Raw genomic sequence first — 22,120 nt, forward strand, 5'->3', positions numbered from 1 at the left:
GTCCACAAATAGGAAAAATTATATCAAGGTCAAGAATCTGAAAGGTCATTGTGGCTAGGTCTGGCAGATGTGGAGAGTCACTGGTTGTGAGATAGGCAGGCCTAATCTTGTAGGGCTTTAGTGAAGAAAGACAACAAATGACTTTAAGCAAAAAAAAGCATGATTAGATCTGTGGGATTAGTATTTATTATGATTATTATTTTTAATATTTATGCTTTTAAGAGAACACTTAAGAGGGAATAAAGGGTAAGAGGGAATGCAGGGAGCCATGTAGGAGGCTATTGCAGTACTCCAGGTACAAGATAATGGTGGTTGGGGTGGCGGGTGTGACATCAGGCTTGGAGTGTGATAGACAGAAAATGTAAGTCAAATTCCAGAGATAATTTTGTCATAATTGACAAGAGTTGCTAATTGGTTATATGTGAGAGAGAGGAAGTTGTCAAGAATGACTCCCAAGTTTCTGGCTTTAAAAATGGGGTGGATAGTGGTATCACTTCTGAGCTAGAGGACACCAAGAAAACGTGCAGGAGGGCAGGACTGAGTTCTGTTTTGGCCATAGTGGATCTTAAGATACCTCTGAGAGCAGACAACGCGGCGGCGATGTCCGCGAGCCAGGCGAGCACCGCGGCTGCAGCGGCGGGGCCTCACGCGCGGCAGGGCGTCCTGGGCTTCGGCCTCCCTCCGGTTCCCGGGAAGCGGACTCGCGGGAAGCCCGGGAGCAGCAGCAGCAGCAGAGGCGGAGGCTCTGGCACGTCTCTCTCCTCCGCCTCAGCATGAGCCAGGGGAGGCCAGGCGGCCGGGTGGCTGGAGGGGGGTCCGCTGCCCAAGAATGGGAATTCTCTTCACCAGGATGTGGAGACTGTTCAATCACCAGGAGCACAAAGTTGTCATTGTTGGGCTGGATAATGCAGGGAAAACTACCATCCTTTACCAATTTTCTATGAATGAAGTTGTACATACATCCCCTACAATAGGAAGTAATGTAGAAAAGATAGTGGTTAATAATACATGTTTCCCAATGTGGGACATTGGTGGCCAAGAATCTCTTAGTTCTTCCTGGAACACTTACTATACTAACACTGAGTTTGTAATAGTTGTTGTGGACAGTACAGACAGAGAAAGGATTTCAGTAACTAGAGAAGAACTCTATAAAATGTTAGCACATGAGGACCTGAGGAAAGCTGGACTGCTGATTTTTGCTAATAAACAAGATGTTAAAGAATGCATGACTGTAGCAGAAATCTCCCAGTTTTTGAAACTCACTTCTATTAAAGATCATCAGTGGCATATCCAGGCATGCTGTGCTCTTAAACTGGCGAGGGATTGTGGCAAGGACTTGAATGGATGATGTCACGATTTAAGATTAGATGATCTCTACTGACCTCGTCTCATAGACTTTGTATAAACGAAGTGCTGGACTTTACCTGAAAGCAGCAAAAATTAATGGTTTAGGTATATTTATAATAAACTGATTTAAACTTTTTCTGTAAGAAGAAAAATTAAGACCACTTATTTGAAAACAAAGATGAAGTCTCGCCTTCCAATTTGCTTTCTCATTAGTTCCTTCCAAAGTAAGGTCTTAAAGATGTGATTGACATTTTTCTCATAATGAATCCTCTCAGGACATTGTGTAGCCTGTGGTAAGTACAAAGGGAGAGGAAGACAATTTTAAGTTTGAGAACTTTTTCATCAGTATAACCCTCCCCAGTTGAATGTTACTCTCTTTTTGTTCCATTAAGTCAGAGTACAGATCAGCACAGATACTCAGTTTCCAATATTTCAAAATGTAATGCTACTTATGAAAAGTATTTTGTGTAAGGTTGCATACGTATTGTGTATATAGCTCAAGTTCAAGTTAATGGCTTTGACTTATGTTCTAAAGAAAAGTGAATAACACAAAAATTAATAATATCCTTAAATATAGCCATAATGACATGAGTACTGGCATTGGTGGTGCCATTTTGAACTTTTCCCCTTGTGTTCTCTGTATTGTACTAACCAATCCCCAAAAATCATTGAGCTGCTTTAGAAGATAGAAGAGGAGAGGAAGAAAGTTTGACATTTTGTACATGTTTTCTTGTTGATCAAATAACATACAGAAACATGTAATGCAACTGAGTGGAATATATATCAAATATATCAAGTCCTTGGCTTAGTATTTCTAATGGGCAGAATTGCACAGTGAGCAATTATTATCAGATTATTAACTTTATTGGTCCAATGCCATCTGTGTTATTGAATAAACTGTTAATCCATTAAAAAAAAAAAAAGATACCTGTGAGACATCCAAGGGGAGATGTCAAATAGGTAGTGGGATATACAGGTCTGGGATTCGCAGGAGAGGTTTCTGTAAAGGTGGGTAGAACATGACAGCTGCAGCTTCTGGCAGTACTCACTGTCAGGTGGGTGAAAGCATCTTAATTCCAGGGAGGTCAGCCAGTCAGTCACTATGTGGAGCTACTGGGCCCTTAGAGAGAAAGATGGGAAGGAGCACATGTATAAAGTGCCAGACATTGTGCCACATGCATTACCTTGTTTACTCCTCTGAGGACGGTCTATTTTCATAGTCTGTGAATGAGGAAACCAAGGCTAAGAGGAGTTAAATGACTTGCCCAAGGCACTCAGCTAATAACTAGAGAAGCTGGTGTATCAGTCTGGATCTCAACCAGAAATAGTCGGCATGTTTAAAGGAATACAATTCAAGAAAGGGTTGTCTGTTTGCTTTAACAAAGGATAATCAAGTGAGAGTGTACGGTTGGGACGACAAGGAATAGCGCAGTAAACTGGAGCTGAAAGTGGTTCCAGGCCCTGCAAGGAGCAAGTCATGGAGAAGATGCAGTGCTCTTCTTTGGAAGGACACAGTCAGCCTGAGGCAGCCTCACTCTCTTCCCTCCCAATTGCCTCCTAATGGGAAGCCAGAGGGCAGAGAGCTGGGGGGAAAGCGTACAGTGTGATGAAGAAGGAGCAAATAGAAGATAGTAGGCACGCTGGGATTTTAGGTCAGCCTGACACCAAAACCCATGCTATAAACTCCTGAGCTGTCAGAGCTCAGATCAGGAAAGGATGCTCAGGGCAGGGTCCTGACGTGACGGGGTGCACACTGAAATCTGAGCAGAAGCCCAGCCAGGCTCACAAATCCTGGACTCTGAGTGAGAGCTGGAGGAAGGCTAGAGATCAGCAGCACTTGGAGGCCCAGGAGCTCTGCCTCAGTCCACCAGATACCCGTCAGTAGACCCAGTGGTGTCACTAGGGTTGGTGTCACGCAGTGCAGTAACTCACGGTGCCACCCCCCCATGCTAATTACCACAATATTGTAGCTAGAACACCAGAAAATTTGACAAAATCAATGACTATAAAAACACCAGCAGCAACAAAAACAGCAGCACATGCTTGTAGAGTACAGATGAAACCGTGTGATTTGTAGTGTCATTGTAACTGGGTAATAATGGCAGCTCTGACCAGAGTGTGTTAGAGGGCTCAAAAAATAAATTAGCATAGAATTTTTAGCTTTGTAGGTATATTGATACATGTAAGCTGGGCTTACAAAAATATGTTTTGTTGTTATAACTAATTACTGGGATTTTTTATAAAAAATAATAAATTACTGCTGAAACACTGCACAAAAATTTTATAGACAGTCATTTTGGTGTCACCCCTTCTGACACTGTTACCCAGCGTGGTCTGCACCCCCTACACCTCCCTAGTGATGCCACTGAGCAGACCACCTCTGACCCTATCTGCTATCTCAAAGAAGGCTTATAAAAGTGGCCAGGATGCCTGTCCTCATGATGCCCCTCTGAGGTGGACAGCTGCAGTCTGGGAACCATCATTTTCATTTTTATATATTTGCAAATGAATAAACCAAGCAATCAAGTGGTAGTTCCATGCTGTGGTTCCAGTTCTTCTTGACCTGTGTGACTGAATCAGTGTTTGAACTATGAAAAAGTAATTGTCAAAGTAGATTCCCCCTTGCATAAGCAAGTATATGAAAGAACTGTTGTTTGCTTCAGGGCCTTCTGTTCAGCTGTTCCTATTATCACCTGAAATGTCAGATGAGCTATTGCTTTGCTACTGAGATTTCAAGGAGCCCTGGTGGCACAGTGGTTAAGTGCTTGGCTGTAGCCGAAAGGTCATCCTTGTTTGGAACCCAACAGCCACGCTCCTCGGGAGAAAGATGTGGCAGTCTGCTTCTGTAAAGATTAAAACCTTGGAAACTCTATGGGGCAGTTCTACTCTACCGTAAAGGGTCACTACGAATTAGAATAGACTTTCATGGCAACAGGTGTGGTTTTGATTGAGATTTCAGACTCCAGGTTAATAACTCTCCAAGTTAATAATTCAGATATGGTGGTATGCTCAGAGAACCATAAACTGTCTTTGACACAGGAAAATTCAGTTTAAAAACGCAACAGTAATTTAAATGTCCCATTCTTAACATTAAGTTCAGTGAGTTGTGTTAACATTTAGTAGTTTCTTGTTCTGATGGTTTTGTTTGCCCTCTGTATAGTTTCTGTTTAACTGCTCTATAAATGACTGCCACTGCTCACAGGAATTCTCAAGGACAGTACAACATGTATATTCAGAGGTCTCAGGAATGTCGTTTATGTCCAAAAGCTCAGTTTTCATTTTTCAGAATCATCTCAATGGAAAGAGACACACTGGAATTATCATACTGTTTTCTGTTTAGGAAAAAGTAAATGGGGGTGGGTATTCGAATAAGTGAAAATTTTTTGGCATAGCACAGGGCAAGCCATGGCAGCTATTTCATCCTACATGTTATAAAATTAGCTAGTGAATCTGCCTTGAGAAGGGACTAAAAAGAGATTGAGGACAGCATATCTCAAGTCTGTGCTTCAATTCAGCATTTTAAATAATGGCACAGATAATATAAAAGATTCAGAGTTCAAAAAGATAAAAAGTAAATTACTCTCCCACCCCAGAGACAACCACTATTAATAGTTTCTTGGGTAGTATCTTTTCAGGTATTTTCTGTGCATACATAAGTAGAGATCTTTTATGTAAATATTAATATAGATAACTTTCCACATCTTGTTCTTTTTACTTAAAAATATATCTTAGAGGTCATTTTATGTTAGCTCATATGTATCTATCTTTAAAGGCTAATGTCTCATCGAATTACATTGTGTTCTACGTAATACCAATTCTTTAGCATTTGATCTCGTGACTAATATGGAGCTCTGGTGGCACGGTAGTTAAGAGCTATGGTTGGTAACCAAAAGATTGGCAGTTTGAATCCACCAGCTGCTCCTTGAAAACCCTGTGGGGCAGTTCTACTCTATCCTGTAGGGTTGCTATCAGTCTAAATCAACTCAATGGCGATGGGTTTGGTTTTACTGGGTGACTAGTATATAAATATTCCATTGCAAATATGCTTGGGAAGAATGAGAAAAATGTATGCTATTTGTTGGGAGCAGAGTACTTTCTCTCTCTCCACACATACATGCACACACGCACACACGCACACACCCCCAAAAAACAAAACCTGTTGCCGTCGAGTCGATTCCAACTCATAGTGACTCTATAGGACAGAGTAGAACTGCCTCACAGGGTTTCCAAGGAGCAGCTGGTGGATTCAAACTGCCGACCTTTGAGTTAGCAGCCAAGTCAGGATTTTTAATTGTATTGGATAAATCATCTATATCTGTACTGCATTCTCGTCACATGATCAATCCATTTCTGACAAAGTTATATTAAAATCTCTCATTATGATTGTGCTGATTATTCCCCATTTCCCCACCAGATCCATTCTTGACCCATCTCTGCTCTTTTCCTTTGCCCTCTGGTTTCCACTTAGATTTGGTCAGTGGGTTTGGAGACTGCAGGAGAACAGAGAATAGGAGGAAAGAGAGATGAGGATATTTATTCTCTCCTCTCTACCCATTAACCCCCATCCGCCCATGCTCTATCTCTGTCCCACCAGGGTTCTTGTTTTGATCCTCCAGGGCTGTAACTCATTCCAGGTAGCCCCACCTCCAGATCTCCAGCTCTCTTTAGGCTCCATTCCCTCTCCTTGTTCCTTCAGGCCTAGAGGAGTAACAACTTTCAATGTTGATACTTCTTGGGTGCCTCAGCATCCCCTCTTGTTCCCTCAACATGGTACCAAACCCATTGCCACCAAGTCAATTCAGATTCATAGCAACCCTATAGGACATAGTAGAACTGCCCTACAGGGTTTCCAAGGCTGTAAATCTTCATAGAAGCCAACTGCCACATCTTTCTTCTGCAGGGTGGCTGGTGGGTTCAAGCCACCGATTCTTCAGTTAGCTCTTGAGCACTTAACCACTGCACCACCAAAGCTCTTCAGCCAGGTACACACCCCTGTAAACAGTTAATTCATTAAATTCTATTCAGTTAAACTCTTATGAGCATGACATTTGTTTCCTATAGAGATCCTGGCTGAAACTTCCATTTTTTCTTATAATTAAGTCAGTTTTTTTTTTTTTATATTTCAAGGCTGTATTGTCAAGTGCACATAAGTTTGTGATTGATGTATCTCATACGTGTATTGTTCCTTTTGTGTATTAATGTTTTTCTCTTAAATATTATTTTGTCTGATAGTGACTGATAGGTCAGCCCAGTTTTCTTTTGGGTTGTATTCACCTGGCTTAGTTTTGTTTTTGTTTTTTTTCTTTTCATCTCTTGTTTTTCAACCTTTTTGTGTTTTTGTTTTAAAATATATCTCTTTTAGAAAGTTTAGACTTTGATTTTTTAGATCCAATTTAATAAAATAATAGGTGAATTTTATCCATTCACATTTAGTGTGGTTACTTATATATTTAAACCTATTTGTGCTACCTTACTTAGAGTTTTCTGTTTACCTCCTCTTCTGGTTTGGGCATAGATTGTATTACTAATATTTAACTTATTAACTTTTGCATTTATAATATGCCTAACTAGGATTTTCTATAAAATATAAAATTATTTACTATCTCTGTCCTCTTCCCTGATAATAAAAGACCTGAGCATGTTTTAACTCTCCATTGAACACCTCTCACCATCTTCCTTATAGTTACAGAGAATTTTAATTCCACCTTTTAAAGCATGAAAATGGATTTAGTCTTTATAGTTAATAGTTAAAATGTATTAAGCAGTATATTCTATCAATTCTGTGGTGGCAGCTCAGTGTCCTAGTCTGGCAGTGATGTGACAATACTGCAAATCCAGTCTCTGAACAAGCTGGTGTTTGGCCCTGTCCTTAAGCAGGGTAGGAGTGCAGGAAGAAAGTGACACATGTTTAATAATACCCATGCTGGTGCACACACCTTGCTGTCAGGCCATATTTATTTCCTCCTTAGGTAGGCTCCATGTAAACTGTGTCTCAGAGCCTCACTGCCATCCTAGATTCCTGCCTTGAATTCCGAACAACTCTGCCCACTTGGGACGTGGAGTGACCACTTCGTGTTTCTAGTTCATTTCTGGAATGTGGAAATGTTTCTCATATTTTGTAGCACAGCTATACATTGTAAATGTTTTCTTTATATGTTTTTTCTGTTATTGTCATGTGTTGTTCAGTGGTGCCTCAATGTGTGAACACTGTTCTAGGTGCTTGGGATATATCAGTGAACAAAACAAAGACCTATCCCTCAAGGACCTTTAGAATAATTCTGCAATGATTTTGGTGTTGAAACTCACATTGTAACTATATCAGGTGTTTTATATACTTGGGTAACTCTTAAAATTTTAGCACAATTCCAAATGACCAGGCACTTTTTGTTCTCAGAAGACAACCAGGTAATACATGCAACAGTCCCAGTGTATAGGATGGCCCACTCTTGAACCTAGTGTTAGGAGATCCTATCAACACCCCAGAGATCTTCAAAAAGCCAAGTTAATCAAATTGTGGGTCTAAATCTTTTTACTACCAACAACTCTTTAATTTTATATCCATGTTTTGAAAAATTTGTTGTTTTAAACAAATTCCATTTATTAAGTAATAATGGATTTGTTTCCCCCGTATATGCCATTTCTGGTACTCCTGTAGGTACCAGGAAAAACTCCAGCAACCAGGAGTGCAAGAGGAATATAGACCTGAAGAACAAATGGGAGCACAGATCATATTCCTGATTAGTACCCTGATATTGGTACCACCTCTGCCACACCATAAAGCCCTTGTTTTTGAATGTTAAAATGAAATGTGTGCATGGGGGTGGGGGGGGTTGCTGCAGAGGTGGTGGTGGTATTAGTCATGTGGAGTCTTTAAGATATCCCTGGAATAATAACCACAGTATAATTCAGTGGTCGAAAAAGAAGCTATCAAAGCTAAAAATCAGAATAGGTGAAATTTTAAAAATTCTCTCTCCTTCTCCAACACCTCATACTTTGCTGTTGTCTGACATATCTGACTACAGCCTCAACTCCCAACTGAACTTTGCCACTGGACATAAGTTCTACCCTTGGCTCCGAGATCTGGTTTCTCATTTTGGATCTCATCTTAGCTTAACTCCTGGAATAGCTTTCGGTATCTGCTTGCATGAATGACTTCTACTGACTCTGCAGGCCACCCATGATGCCACATTCCATGCTCAGCATGGCTTGTTCCCCCATTGCCCAGTCTTGTTACCAACAGGACACACACCCTTAGTGTTTCAGCCTGCCAAGTCCTGGTTGCATAAGGGCATGACCCAGTGGCTTCCCAGAAGTCCTCCAAATGGCTTGGGTGGAGCTAAAAACTACTACCTCCCCAGAATTATCCTTATAAAAATGTATAACCCTAGGATTAATGTGGAGCTTATTCCCACTTGGTGATGGGAAGCAGGTGTTTGCCAGCACCTCAATATTGTGTGGCTTCCTTTTATCCTGAACTTCTTTACACTGGCTCTAGGGCTTGGGATTTATATTGTCTTATAAAAATTAGATTTTAGATATGAATTGAGGTAGGCCCTTCTTATTTCCTTCCTGACCAAATTCTGCATTCCATTCTTCTTTTTTATCTTTTGCTCTCCAGATAATGATGATCTTTCTTTCCCCCTTCAAAATTAACCAATTACAGTTTTTCATTTGAAAATAAATGTCATCAGACTGTATTCCCTGTTTCCTGGGTTATTTGGATTTCTAAATGACTCAGTATCTAGCTGAGAATTTTGTTAGCAGCTCCAGAGTATGATGCATTATAATTATCCTTAAAGGGGAAAAGTGAAAAATCTAGGACCCAGCCAAGACTTTGGCCTGAGGCTCTTACACTAGAATGCTAAAAACTGAGTGTATTGTGTGATTTGTGACTGATCAGCATGCTTACCACCTTACCCCCCACACAAATACACAAAGGGGTATTCAGAGACTTCATATAGCAATCACCATAACCTCTGAGCCCTAAAGACAATAATAAATGCAAGTGTCGTGAAAATTGTTCGTTACTCAAATATTTACATTTACATTCTTGCTTTTGTACTGTTGCTTTTTTTATTCTTTAAAAGACATAATTAGGAAGCATGGGGATATCAATTTCATTGAAACATCAAATTGCTATCAGAATGAGATTAGAATATTCTTTTATAGAGTGATTGCATGAATATTATCACAATATAGTAACTGGGCTTCCAAATGTGGGCAGCCTAATTCAGTAGACTGAGCATTAGATTGGCAATAAACTCGTTGCTGCCATCATCGAGTTGATTTGGACTCATAGTGACCTTATAGGACAAAGTAGAACTGCCCCATAGGATTTCCAAGGAGTAGCTGGTGGATTTGAACTGCCAACCTTTCGGTTAGCAGCCAAGCTCTTAACCACTGCACCGCCAGGACTCCAGATTGGCCATAAAGTACTCCAAAATTCTAACTCCAGTTCTGCTACTGATTGGTTGTGTGTACTAAGTAAACCATTTGTTGTTTCTTTGCCTCATTCAACCCTTTGGTCTTGAAGAATGTAAAAGTAGAACAAGAGTAAGGCATGGCAAAACACATTCTTAACATTTAATTTAAGGGATTCTTGGTTCCAGGGTCAGTTTTTATTTTCTAATATTTTCTAATAAAGTAGTCATGGGGCAGTGCACAGCCCAGCCCCTCTCAAACAATGGGCTGTGATCCATAGAATAATAGTGATTATCCTTGCGGTGGCATCACTAGGGTGTCACCCAGTGCAGTAACTCATGGTGTCACCCCCCATGCTAAACACCACAATAGTATAGCTAAAACACTAGAAAATTTGACAAAATCAGTGACTATAAAAACATCGGCAGCACGAAAACAGCAGCCAGTACTTGTAGCGCGTGCAGACGAAACCATGTGATTGGAAGTGTCATTGTAATTGGGTAATAATGACGGCTCTGACCAGAGCGTATTAGAAGGCTCAAAGAGTATATTTGCATAGAGTTTTTAGCCTTATAGGTATATTGATGCATATAAGCTGGGCTTACAAAAATATTTTTTGTTATTATAACTAATTACAGGGATATTTTTATAAAAAATAATAAATTTATGCTGAAACATTGCACAAAAATTTTAGACAGTCATTTTGATGTCACCCCCTCTAACAGTGTCACCCGGTGTGGTCTGCACTCCCCACACCCCTCTAGTGATGCCACTGTATCCTTGGAACCAAGTGGGTGGACAACTAAAATATGTTCTGGTATTTTTGTATATCTATTCAGGTCACACCTACGTTCTTTTCTAGAGTTAAATTGCCCAATTGTATAAATGATTTCAGAGGACAATAAAGAGCTTTAAAATAGTGGTAAGAGTGCCACAAAGATAATCAGATGGACTTTAAGGTAAAAAGTTAAGAACTAAGATTCTTTTACCCAGAGGATAGAAAACTTACCTGGAGTGGTGATGAGCTTGCTGCAAAAGGTTAGGACAACAAGAAAACAATCATGAAAGAATTACATTAGATACATAGAAGTCTCTGCAGGCAATGAGGTCTATTAAGATACTTGAAAGAGAGTCATTTTCTCTAAGAAACACAAAACGATCCTGATCCATTACAGCTGTCCCAGAGCCAGAGATGTGGGCGGTCCTTCAGAGCGCATCACGCCCATCCGCTTTCCAGAGGAAAGGTTACCCACCTGAGTTTGTAATGTCTCCTGAAGAATTTTGTAGCCTCCCTTCATGTCTTATTTTAGTCTTTTTCAGTTCTTGCAGCCAAGAACATCCTACGGCTGAACAGAAACACTTTTGTTATCTTAGGCTCATTTCCTCTTTCCTCTGGGAAGGGAGAACAGATGATCATCACCCTTGTGACACTCTTCAGCTGCTAAATTCCTATGCCATTGTCTTTCTTTCTTTTTTTTCTAGCCCTCAGCAGGGGCTGTTTCCCAAAGCTTTAATTACTTTTTTTGCCCCTCTGATGTTATGATGAATGGCAAGCCTGACACCCTCTGACCTGAGGGTTAGAGAGAATTCTTGGCTTTATCTTTCACTAAAAATTTAAATGCAACGGAATGTATGAGCAGAAATAGGTCGTTTTTATTCTGCAGATCACCAATTGCAAGATTTCCTTTCATAAAAACCAGTATATCAATTGTCTATTGAAAAATACATTTTGATGAAGCATCAAAAAATTTAATCCCAAGCTCTGTAGCTGTCAGAGAGATGAACGGCTCTTCTATTTTGAAATAGCTGCCAACAAATATGAGAACCGTGTATCATTTCTCTCCTTGGTGAACTGTCAGGCTTCTCTTTATGAATCTGGCATGTCACAGGTGGCTGAAGTCGCTTCTCATTGTCAGGAGCTGGTGCGAGCAGTTGTGTCTCTAGCAATGGCTTATTATGTCCTATTGCCTGGGACCGAAGAATACTCTGAGCTGCACAGTCGTTAATGCAGAGAATGGAGTAAATTCTCTGTTTAAAAAAATTTTTTTTTGAAAGAGAAAACCCACATCATTAATGAAATGAACTTGATTTAGCAGAGGGAGCACAGACCTGTTGAACCTTGGGGGAGAGTTTTCTGAAGAATCAAAAGGCACACAGGTGTTGACAGCAGAGGCCTTTTAACTGACTGACCGCTGCTCCTGAGCAGATAGAACCAAAATATACTCTCAACAACAACAAAACACAACACACAATCTCGATAAAATACAGGGGAAGAGATCTCAAATTAGTTTCAAACCCTAGTTAAGTTTTTGCCATGTTGTTTGGGTTTCTTTTTTTTTTTTTCAAGATGCTTCAAATCACAGATCTATTGACATTTGGCCATGTTGCTACTATAATTAAACTCAAACCCAATTAAGAGAATTGCTTAAATGAACAAGCCAATTCTGATTAAGTTTATTCAAAGGAAAACCTGAAAAAAACAGTCTAAAATTGGCAGAAGCCAGGTTTGTGTCTCTTTCTTCCTGTCAGCATAAGGATCCACACTTTGAATGCTTGACTAATTTTAGCAAACTAATTACCATTTAATTATCACTTAGGGAGACATCTACCTATTTTCTCAAAAACTGTAACTCTGTTAAGGGCAAAATTGGTATCAAGGCTAATCTAATTTGTCTGTTGTCAGAATATACTGGACTTTTAAAAATCCATGCCTTCTGTCCAGTTTTCTGAATGTCCCCATAGACGTGGCGTTTGGGAACACTGGTACTGAAGTTATAGCGGGGCCCTGAGCGATACATAACTCAGGGCTTATCCGTCCTGTGGTGCCAATAAAAGGCAACATTAGGATGTCTCTGCTACGAAGGAGGAAATAATTCACCATCCCTATAACCCCACACTTCACCAAGCCGCACCGGTGGTGGTGCATGGTGAGATTACAACCATAACGGAGTTACGATGGAAAAACTTAAAAATAAAAATCCTACTCTTTGTTGGAGATTTTGTTCAAGCCAGTATAGTCCAGATAATGTGCCCAAATAGTGCACCCAGAGAATGAGCTCATCCACCATGGATCTTGCCATGTTGCAATTCAGAATTACTGCTCAGAATGACAAAGCTGTTATGGTCCTAGTGGCGTGGTTGCCAGAGAATTAATCCTCAGAGAACTCTAGATAGCCCGAACTGGATGAACAGTTCCTTGGCTGCTAATACACCATGTGTCTGTAATAGTTCAGCTCTGATCCCTGACATTAAGCTGCCTGAGTCACAAGCTTTTGGAGAAGATGACTTCAGGTTTAAGTGGAAAGGGTAAAAGAGGACAGGAAGGCAGGGCAGCTTGGTATTTACGCAGATGGAATCTTCGGTCAGATGGCATAGGGACAGCTCAGGAAGAACAAACTACTTGAGATCTCACTTCACTCTCCTTACACTGAGAAAGACATCTCCTTGACAAGGGCCCACAAATTCCTGAGAAGAGAGTAATGATTACGCCTGTGGAGAAACAAATTCCCTCAAGTGGAATTTTTGAACCCAGTTATGCATAATTGGTAGTAGCAGTCAGGAGAGAGCCTGACACTTGATGCTTCAAACATATTCAGGAGGATTTGGTTCATAGCAGAACATATATTCAAATCTTAAGTCTCAATCTCTCCTTACCTCAGATTACCATCTTAAAACACTAGGCTAGTTAGTTGAATAACATTTTCCAAGGACAGGGAAAACTATTCTTTGTATAAGGGGTAGTCTGTATTCATTTCTTAGTGATTTATCTTCTTGAGCTGATACAAAACTCCTAATACACTAAGTTACTTTTGACATTTCAAAAAAATGTTGGGAAATGCATCTGATCCAAGTTAATAACCCATAGCAGTATTTGTGGATGATCCCTGGATGCACTGTTTACATAGACTAAGCCCCGGCTCCACATTACATGAGAGATTGTCAGGTGATGTCCTTTCAGCAGCCGCGTAGGGCTTTCCTTCTCGTCAGAGTGTAGGGCAAGTTCTCGGTTAGCATGCAAGGTCCATATGACTAATGAGAGTTGGTTTGGCCCTATTGAGACTCTAAGTCCCATTAAATGAAAATAGAAATGAGGGCATCACATCAGCCTCTGAAAGCCCCAAAATTATATCCATCTGTAGTTCCAGGGAAGTGAATTGCAGGAACCTCAATGAAGAAACAAATCCATAAATGCTGCCATACCCACCTCCTTTTGCATCCTGACTCCAGGAGCAGTGCCAGGGGAGTTTTGTGGAAGGGCAAGCCTGGTTTCTCCCATACAGATCTCAAAAGGTCAGGAATGCATTTAAGCTTTAATCATTAAACTAGTACCATAGGATTTATCTAATCCTTTAGAAGCTATTTGTGTAACCCATATGTTCCCAGCTTCCTAGTCTATGACTACAGTGGAAAACATCCTTCCATTTTCCACCAAAATTATCACAGCATTCTCTCCTACCAGCCTGTTTGCTGGAAATTCACCTCTTTCAAAGTGCTCTCAACTACATCTGAAAGTTTACTGGTACTCCCTCATATATGCTCCAAAATAGAGCTCTCTCTTGCTTCTTTTCTGGCCTTCTCCACTTGTTGCTTTGACCTTCAGGAAGGCTCTGTTTTGATGGGTCCAGTTCTCCCCACCACTGCCCATTTTTGCTCCCACTTTAGCCTCAGGGAAGAGAAGCTCTTCCCTTTTGGTCCAAAAAAAACAGCCTGATAATGTTTCCTGCTTATCGGTAAGGCTAGAATGCAGATGCAATGCCTTCAGACTTAGGAGTTCCTTACCTGGGGCCGCAAATGCTGGTTGTTTCCCTCTCTGAGCTGCTGTTGTCCCTGCTGCCTTTCCTGACAAAAAAGAGAAGTTCCATGTTGCTGCTGCCCTGCAACAGCTCACTACCAACATGAACCTGCTCCAAGCCTCTTCATTATCTCAGAGCCCAGGACCAAATGGGTTCCTAATTCAGAGAAAGGCGCAAGTTCCTCCTTCCATAGCCCATAGTTTTAATTTATTTCCTACACTGGGTTTATCCACTTCCCAGGATGACTGACAGTGGGAACATCCACTCATTTCAAAGTAGGGCTTAGAACCAGTTCGTTCTGGTTCGAACCTTTTCTGAGAATTTGCTTTTTTTTTTTTTTGATAGTCTTTTGTGTGTGTGCACTTTATGTGAAAATTTACAGCGCAAATTAGTTTCTCATTTAAATATTTATACACAAATTGTTTTGTCTCATTGGTTGCAATATGTGCGATCTGTCAGCACTCTTCCGCTTTCCTTTTACACCCCGAGTTCCCCATGTCCATTTGTCCAGCTTTCCTGTCCCTCACTGCCTTCTTATCTTTGCTTTTGAGCAGGTGTTGCCCATTTGGTCTCATATAGTTGATTGAACTAAGAAGCATGTTCCTCACTTGTGTTATTGTTTGTTTTATAGGCCTGTCTAATCTGTGGCTTCAGGAGTGTCTTCAGTTCTGAGTTAGCAGGGTGTCTGGGGGCCATAGTCTCGGGGGTTCCTTCAGTCTCTGTCAGACCAGTAACTCTGATCTTTTTTTGTGAATTTGAATTTTGTTCTACAAGTTTTTCTCTCACTTTGTCCAGGACCCGCTATCGTGATCCCCATCCGAGAGGTCAGTGATGGCAGCCAGGCACCATCTAGTTTTTCTCAGCTCAGGCTAGTGGAGGCTGTGGTTCATGTGGTCTGTTAGTCCTTTGGACTAATATTTTCCTTTTCTTCATTCTCCTTTGCTCCAGATGGGACGGGACCAATAGATATATCTTAGATGACCACTCGCAAGCTTTTAATACCCTAGATGATACTTACCGAAGTAGGATGTAGAACATTTTCTATGAACTATGTTATGTCAGTTGACCTAGATGTCCCACGAGACCATGTCCCCAGCCTTCAGCCCTACTAACTCAGTCCCTCAAGGTGTTTGGATATGTCTAGGAAGTTTCTATGACTTTGCCTTGGTCAAGTTGTGCTAACTTCTGTATTGTGTGTTGTCTTTCGCTTCATCAAAGTTATCACTTGTCTGCTATCTAGTTAGTGATTTCCCCTCCCCATCCCTCTCCTGCCTGGTAGCCATCAAAGATTGTTTCTTTCTGTGCGTAAACCTTTTCTTGGGTTTTTATAATAGTGGTCTCATACGATATTTGTCCTTTTGTGATTGACTTATTTCACTCAGCATAATGCATTCCAAATTCATCCATGTTGTGAGATATTTCATGGACTCATCACTGTTCTTTGTTTCATAGTGTTCCTTTGTGTGTATATATCATAATTTGTTTATTCATTCATTTGTTGGTGGACACTAGATGGCACCTGGCTACCACTACCAACCACTCTGACTGGGATCAAAACAGAGGGTCCCAGGCAGAGCAGGAGAAAAATGTAGAACAAAAAAATCAAATTCATAAAAGAGGCCAGATTTACGGGTCTGACAGTCTGGAGGAAACCCCGAGACCATGGCCCTAAGACACCCTTCTAACCTGGAACCGAAGCCATTCCCGGAGACTACCTTTCAGACAAACCGTAGACGGGCCCACAAAATAAACAATAACACCTGACAGGAATGTATTCCTTAGAACAGTCAATTACAGGAGATAAAAAGGACAACACTTGCCCAAAAACAAAGATGAGACAGCAGGGTAGAAAATCTGGACAAAAGGAAACGAAACAGGGAACCTAGGGCGGAAATGGGCAGAGTGCTGACACATTGTGGGGAATGCAGCCAATGTCATGGAACATTTTATAAACAAGCTATCGAATAGGAAACTAATTTACTCTGTAAACTTTCAACTAATGCATAATAAAAAGTTTAAAAAATAAAGCACAATAAAAATTTTTTTAAAAAAAGAATCACTTGGGGATCTTGTTAAAATGTAGGTTCTGATTCAGTATATCTGGAGTGTAAGTGCAAATTCTCAGCAGGGCTTCCAATCCGCTCATTCTGGTTTGAAGCCCTGTTTCAAAGAAACAGCCCAATGGGTGCCCCTTAGCCCCAATAATACAAGCTCAAAATGGTGTAATATTGGCATATTTCCCAAGGTCAGGATTAGTCTGTGTTATCCATGGTCACTTTTTTAGTTTGTATTTCTACCCTTACTATTTCTTAGGTACAGGAATCTCTAGGTGCATGACTGTGTGAGCCAGGGTCTGGCAGGAAACGGATGCCGTACTCAATGTAGGTAATGAGGAAAGTTTAGTAAAGGACTATTTACAAAGACATGGGCAGGCTTTACAAAATTCAACAAGGAATAATGCAAATATGTGGGGCTAGCAACAATGGGGAACTGTTACTTCCCCTAAGTCTAAAGTGGGAAGTGGGGAGCAGGTTTACCAGGTCCCAGAAAGTATGGAGAGAGCTATCGGACAAGAACAGTTGTTGTTGTTGTTAGGTGCCATCAAGTCAATTCCAACTCATAGTGAGTCTATGTGACAGAGTAGAACTGCCCCATAGAGTATTATTGGCTGTAATCTTTACAGAAGCAGATAGTCAATTCTTTCTGCCAGAGAGCAGCTGGGTGGGGTTCATACCACCAATCTTTTGGTTAGCAGCCTTTTGCACCACCAGAGCTCCTTGTCAAGAGCCTTATGCAGATAGACTCAGCCAACCCTGGGTGCCCTGGGAGGGAGGGAGCTGGGGAATAAATACTCCAGCTCTCGCTCCTCCACCTTCCAATCTCCTGCCACATTGCTCTCCTCACTCCCACTGGCCAAACTCAACCAGAAGCCAGAGGGCAAGGGAGTTTGTTGCAGTCCAGATAGATCAGACTCCCAGGGCCAGAGCAGGGTAGAGAAGGATAAACCATATATCTGGAGGGGCAAAAAAAGATATCCAGCAAAACTACCTACTGTGAAATTCAACAGTTTCAATTTTTTCTCTAAATTTACTTCTTAAAACTTTCAAGAAATACTCTAACTTTAATGTAAGGATTTCATCAGTAGATTCTCTTGATTTTTCTTCTTGCTGTTAAAGGCTTTAACAGCATGCCCTCTAAGTCATTGCTTCCCCACACTCAGGAGCGCTAGTCATTTGTGTTAGTCCTCATTCAACAGCAGCCCTTTCTCTTCAAACGTGTTATTGTACCCATCGGCTCTTTCTGAATACCTTTCCCGATTTCCTTAAGTGCAGTAACTAAAACTGCCTACTTTATTCTAGAAGCATGCATCCTAAGGTAAGAATGGAAAATATGCAAATTCAATCATGAGGACTTTAAGAACAATAAAGTGAAAATAAAATTTAGGGAGCTAGAAATTACAGCACTGTCTAAAATTTAGAGATAAAATCAAAAACCAAACCCATCGCCGTTAAGTTGATTCCGACTCATAGCAACCGTATAGGACAGAGTAGAACTTCCCCACACAGTTTCCAAGGAGTGCCTGGTGGATTCTAACGGCCGACCTTTTGGTTAGCAGCTGCAGCTCTTAACCACTATGCCACCAGGGTTTCCAAAATTTAGAGATAGTTGGTAATTATTAGGAATTAGCACAACATGGAACAAATTGACATTCATAGCAGGTCTTAGGGATAGACATTTCCATGAATTTTAATATACTTTTGATGATTTGAAATTGATCCTATTTATTGGGAATATTTTGCAAAGCAGAATCAAACAGCACCCATGACTAGAAATGAAATGCACATGAATCTAGCCCCCAAATAAAATTCCAAATATGATGATACCAAAGCCGAAAAGGGGGGCAGGCGTGGAGATGGGACAGAGTGGAAGAGGCAACTAAAGCTTCCATTTTTTATTTGCGAATGGCTAGCTATTAAATTTTGAGGTTGAATTGAAAACATAGGCTTAAATATGTAAGCGTAACCATTAGCAATACAAAGATAGGAATAAAAACTTTTAAAACACCAGATGAGGGATAAAAAGAGTAATGAAAACTCTACCATCTAGCGAAATTTAAGAAATGAAAAAAAATATGCAACAAGAAAACATAATAAGTAGGAAACAAAATATAACAACAGCAGGAATACCATGTTTCTTCCTCATTACCCATATAGAATTCATCTTTGACTCTTCTTTCACTCACAACATCTATGCAGTTGATTCGCTTGATTTTTCCTTGGAATTGTCTCTTGTGTCTGACCCTTTCCATTCCCATCACCACCCCTCTAGTGCCCTCGGGCCTGTACTAATGCAGTAGGTTTAGTGCAGCATATCCTTACCCATGGCAACCAGAGCAGTCTTTGTAAAGCATCATGTCTCACCCCTGCCCAGAAGCCTTCAGGAACTCCTTACCAAATAACATCTACCCTTCTTACCTAGTTCTTGAGACCTTCTATAATATGGCCCCAGCTAACTGTCTTTCTTCGATCCTAAGACTCATTTTTAAAAAACATTTAACCCGTCTCTGAAGTCAGAGTGTATCTTATAATTGATTGAAATCATGGAATCTTAGGTTCAATGGTATATGCTTCTTTTCCTTGTTTACCTTGGCCATACCAAAACTAAAACTAAACCTGTTGCCATTGAGTCAATTCCAACTCATAGCAACCTTATAGGGCAGAGTAGAACTATACCACTTGGCTATAGGATTTACCTCTATTCTAGAAGACAGGACTTCTTACTTTGCTATGCTATAACTCAGTCTTTCACAGCTCCAAACTTTTGTTCAGACGTTTCCCTCTCTCTGGGTATCCCTTTCCTGTATTGGCCTATAAAACTCCAGCCCATCTTTAAGGCCCAGCCCAAAGGCCACCTCGTCCAAGAATACTTCTTTCACCCCTCAGCTAGAAACAATCACTTCTCTGAATCCGTTCAGTTCTTTCTTTGTAACTCTTGCAGCTCTTATCATATAGTTTCTTTTAGTTTATATACTTGTATAAATTGCAGCTAAAATTGTGGTATTCTATGAAAGAATAGCTTTGTTTCACTAATGCAAATCCAGGAAATTTTTAAGTTTCTTTAAAATCTGCAAAGTTCTGTTGTTAGCAGCTGTCAAGTCAGCCACCATCCACTGAAACCTATTTGACAGTCACAGCAACGTGCAGGTGGTGGCTGCTCATGAGTTGCGTTGGTGAGGAATCAAACCCAGGTCTTCACCACTGAGCCACCAATGCCCTCCTGCAAAGTACTACTACTTAAGAATTCAATAAGAGCTGTGCTTTAAACTGCCCTCTAGAGTACATCATCAGTGAGTTCAGACTAGTTGGGATTGGTGAGTCCAGCTGGGATGGGGAGCTGCTAGGAATGGCTGCTGTATGGGTAGGACTCACTGATTGGTCCTGTTTGTGGGAGTAGCCACTGGAAAGGTCAAGCTCTGGGAAACTGTGTTGCTTAGAGATTGCCAGCCCTCTCCACTATTTTCACATAAGTCACCTTGACATCTCTCAGGAGGGTCAGGGGATGGGGGAATCTAGGTTTTTCAATTTATCCCTGATTGATTAAGTAATACTTTCCCTCAGAAAATCCAAGAACTCTTGATCACCTCTGCAGGCACTTAAAAGGACATGGAATGTAACCCAGCCCTGTCAGAGGGCGTAGCCTGGGAAAAGGAGGCTAAAAATTCATCATCTGCGACAGATTTTTCTCCATCACAGCTATTTTTGCTCTCCCCCAAGTTATATGCCTAAATCTTTGTTGGAACACATTCACAGGGCTTTCTCCCAGCAAACTTCTGTGGCCACAGAAGATAAAACTTTCCTGAAGCACCCTCTTGCTATTGCTATGACAGTCTGTGATTATATTTAAAATGACTTGTGGAAGTTCCTGCTGATTTCTGTTTCTTAGGGCAAATGGCCCTTTCTATAAAGGCCTCCTGGTTACCTGACTTTCCCCCCGGCTTTAGTCTCTACCAACCGAGGGGTTACATTGGATAAACTCTGAGGTCCCTGCCAGCGTCAACATCCCAACATCTGCTCTGTACCCTACACAGCTCATCTCCCTTGCTCTGGGTTTATGTGTTAATGAGCTTGAAGCTCACTTTTCTCTGAGGCACAATGGTTGGCATGACAAGATCTGGGCATGTCCTTTGAAAGATTTCCATGGGATGTGCCTGCTCTCTATCATCACAAGAAGCCATGTGTAAGAGTCAGGATTATTGAGCTGATTTTACCAAAAGAAACAGTGTTTTTTTCCCAGGAAATGTTCCTCATTAAAAAAGTTGTAGGTGCTTATTACAAAAAATGTGGACAGTATATAAAATTACACCTCAGAGGCATATTTCCTTACTGTCTTAGTTATCTAGTGCTGCTATAACAGAAATACCACACAAGTGGATGGCTTTAACAAACAGAAGTTTATTCTCTCACAGCCTAGGAGGCTAGAAGTCCAAATTCAGGGTGCCAGCTCAAGGGGAAGGCTTTCTCTCTCTGTCAGCTCTGGGGGAAGGTGCTTGTCATTAATCTTCCCCTGGTCTACGAGCTTTTCAGCACAGGGACCCCGGGGTCCAAAGGACACACACTCCTGGCTCTTCTTGCTTGGTGGTAATGAGGTCCCTCTCTCTCTCTGCTTGCTTCTCTCTTTTATATCTCAAAAGAGATTGATTTAAAACACCTAATCTTGTAGATTGAGTCCTGCCTCATTAACATAACTACCTCTAATCCTGCCTCATTAACATCATGGAGGTAGAATTCACAACACATAGGAAAATCACATCAGATGACAAAATGGTAGACAATCACACAATATTGAGAATCATGGCCTAGCCAAGTTGACACACATTTTGGGGGAACACAATTCAATCCATGAAAATTTATCTCTGAATTTATAGCCATATGATTTTTTAAATGTTTGTTTGAAATAAAATTGAAATCACACTTCTCAAAAATTTTTTTAAGCTTGCTTTCTCTCCTAATTATAAATCATTAACATTTCCTTTGTTGTTACATAATAAATAGTTAACAGCATGCACTCTAGAACCGTCCTGCCTGGATTTGAATCCTGGCTCTGTTACTCACTTTGTGACCCTTGAGCATATCACTTAATGGAAATATGTACTTCATATTCCTTATCTGTAGTAATGATTCCTCCTTCATGGAGTTTTTGTGAACATTTAAGTGAGTAACTTTTACAAACTACTTAGAATGGTGCCTGGCAGGTAATAAGAGCTCTATAGGATTAGCTACTGGTACTGTGACTACTATTACATTTTCTTCTACAACATCATTTTAAAGACTGGATAGGTTTACATTGTTTGGACATAGCATGATGTATTTAATAAAGGCCTTGTGATTGAACATTTAGAATGTTCTACCTTTTTGGCATTATGAACAATACTGCAACAGACACCTTTCTTCCACTGCATTTATAACAGGGCAGACTATGCACTCTGTAGGTGAGAGTCTTAGTCATCTAGTGCTGCAATAACAGAAATACCACAAGTGGATGGCTTTAACAAAGAGAAG

At 40.7% G+C, this 22,120-nt stretch overlaps 1 pseudogene across 1 annotated transcript; it reads left to right on the forward strand.

Annotated features, from left to right (window-relative positions):
* The first annotated feature begins 588 nt into the window (after positions 1-588).
* On the forward strand, positions 589-2,253 carry LOC105756406 (ADP-ribosylation factor-like protein 5A pseudogene; annotated as a pseudogene). Its single transcript, XR_001121504.1, has one exon. The product of XR_001121504.1 is annotated as an ADP-ribosylation factor-like protein 5A pseudogene (transcript).
* Positions 2,254-22,120: the final 19,867 nt, after the last annotated feature.

Source organism: Trichechus manatus, unplaced genomic scaffold (genome assembly GCF_000243295.1).
Source record: "Trichechus manatus latirostris isolate Lorelei unplaced genomic scaffold, TriManLat1.0 scaffold00004, whole genome shotgun sequence".
In the NCBI taxonomy this organism is placed as follows: Eukaryota; Metazoa; Chordata; class Mammalia; order Sirenia; family Trichechidae; genus Trichechus; species Trichechus manatus.